At 37.4% G+C, this 2,761-nt stretch overlaps 1 pseudogene; it reads left to right on the top strand.

The window, feature by feature from the left end:
* The first annotated feature begins 1,591 nt into the window (after positions 1 to 1,591).
* LOC121227722 (ribulose bisphosphate carboxylase large chain-like) lies at positions 1,592 to 2,734 on the top strand (annotated as a pseudogene).
* The last annotated feature ends 27 nt before the right edge of the window (positions 2,735 to 2,761 follow it).

The raw sequence follows: 2,761 nt of genomic DNA, 5'->3' as shown, positions 1-2,761 counted from the left end.
GCTCTATTACTCAAGAACTTACCTCGGATGTTGTCGAACGATTTCGATGGCTATTCGACCACTTTTTCCTTCCCTTTATCGGATTTAGATCCCTTTGCTCTGAGCTTAATTAAACAAATAAATTGATTTAATCATTTGAGCATCGAAAAGAGGAACACAAGGCACTTAGCCATATTTATACATTAGACATTAAATCACATACATGTGAAATCATGCATCAACTCAACATATTAACCCACACTCCCTTTTAGCCGATTGTCCTAACCAAGATAAAGGCATCAATATGCTTGCCTCTAACGAATGCATGCAACACTAATCTTCTCATGTGGCCGAGTATGCATGTATATGTTGAGGCCAATTATATGCTTAATACTTCCCACAAGTATGGTTACTTGTATTGGTTATATACCGTTTCGTTTCAAATTCAAAACTCGGCTAATACGCATTTATACACTAGTAATCAAATACTAACATTTGCATTTATCTTACTACCATTTCACATCTACTTTACCATGGCCGAATGCATCAAGACACCATTTACCCTTGCAAGGCATAAATTTCATCATCAAAACTAACAAGCTTATAATCCCATGACCGAAACCTCTACAACACCAATTAAAATACTTCATGGGTTTGAGGTAAACCAAGAAAGAAACTCATGAATATCGAGATATAAGCATAACATTGTTCATCTAGATTTAGCATGACACAACATCCATCACCCTTATATTTACCATAGCCGAAAACCTTACTCATTCCAAAAATTCAAATCTCAACTTGGTCACAAAAATAACTTGATATCTCACCAACACAACATCAACACCAAGCAAGAATGATGCATCCATGGCCGGTGTCATTTCCATCACATAGCAAGATTTAGACCATGGGCTAGGTAGAACTCAAGCTAACAACTAAAACATGCATGCATCTCATGGAACATCATCAAACATACCTTAGCCTAGTTACATGCGTGGCCGAACCTCTTCAACCTTTCTTCTTCCTTCCTCTTTAAAATTTCGGCCAAGGATGAACCAAAGGATGAACACTTTTTTTTTGTTTTTCTTTCCTTCAACTCACGGCAATGGGGGGACAATCACACACATCCTTCTTTTTTTTTGTTTCTCATCCTACTAACACTAATATTTATTGCCCATGCTCTTTATTTATTAATCCTTACATAATCATCCATTATACATTTTTAGCCATAAATCTTGTCCACATGCATGGCCACTACATTTAAATGACATGCAATTTTGATCATGCACTATGTTTATAGCTATAATAAATCACTATTGATAATCACTATTATGAAGCTAAATACACATTAATAAAAAAAATATCACATCAATAATTGTCTTAGCGTAAATTCACTATCATTTACTTAAATTATCTATTTTATCTATTCTATTCATTTATTTCATTTGCATTTAGAATTTGATAAAAAAAAGTAAGGAATTATAAACTTGAAAAACAGATCAGTTGCGCCATACATATGAAAGAATATAGAATAATGATGTATTTGGCGAATCAAATACCATGGTCTAATAAGGAACCTTTCGGATTCGTTGATAATTTTTGAAAGATTTCTTCGAAAAGGTTTCATTAACTCCTCATTATATCGAGTAGACCTTGTTGTTGCGAGAATTCTTAATTCATGAGTTGTAGGGAGGGACTTATGTCACCACAAACAGAGACTAAAGCAAGTGTTGGATTCAAAGCTGGTGTTAAAGAGTATAAATTGACTTATTATACTCCTGAATATGAAGTCAAAGATACTGATATCTTGGCAGCCTTCCGAGTAACTCCTCAACCCGGAGTTCCGCCTGAAGAAGCAGGGGCCGCGGTAGCTGCTGAATCTTCTACTGGTACATGGACAACCATGTGGACCGATGGGCTTACCAGCCTTGATCGTTACGAAGGGCGATGCTACGACATTGAGCCCGTTCTGGAGAAGAAGATCAATATATATGTTATGTAGCTTACCCTTTAGACCTTTTTGAAGAAGGTTCTGTTACTAACATGTTTACTTCCATTGTGGGTAATGTATTTGGGTTCAAAGCCCTGCGCGCTCTACGTCTAGAGGATCTGCGAGTCCCTACTGCTTATATTAAAACTTTCAAAGGCCCGCCTCATGGCATCCAGGTTGAAAGAGATAAATTGAACAAGTATGGTCGCCCCCTATTAGGATGTACTATTAAACCTAAATTGGGGTTATCTGCTAAGAACTACGATAGAGCAGTTTATGAATGTCTACGTGGCGGGCTTGATTTTACCAAAGATGATGAGAATGTGAACTCCCAACCATTTATGCGCTGGAGAGACCGTTTCTTATTTTGTGCCAAGCAATTTTTAAATCACAGGCTGAAACAGGTGAAATCAAAGGGCATTACTTGAATGCTACTGCAGGTACATGTGAAGAGATGATCAAAAGGGCCATGTGTGCTAGAGAATTGGGAGTTCCTATCGTAATGCACGACTACTTAACAGGTGGGTTCACCGCAAATACTAGCTTGGCTCATTATTGCGAGATAATGGTCTACTTCTTCACATCCATCGCGCAATGCACGCCGTTATTGATAGACAGAAGAATCATGGAATGCACTTTCGTGTACTAGCTAAAGCTTTACGTATGTCTGGTGGAGATCATATTCACGCTGGTACAGTAGTAGGTAAACTTGAAGGAGAAAGGGACATAACTTTGGGCTTTGTTGATTTACTACGTGATGATTTTATTGAAAAAGATCGAAGCCGTGGTATTTAT

Source organism: Gossypium hirsutum, unplaced genomic scaffold (genome assembly GCF_007990345.1).
Source record: "Gossypium hirsutum isolate 1008001.06 unplaced genomic scaffold, Gossypium_hirsutum_v2.1 scaffold_1536, whole genome shotgun sequence".
Classification (NCBI taxonomy): Eukaryota; Viridiplantae; Streptophyta; class Magnoliopsida; order Malvales; family Malvaceae; genus Gossypium; species Gossypium hirsutum.
This window is presented reverse-complemented; position numbering and strand designations above follow the sequence as displayed.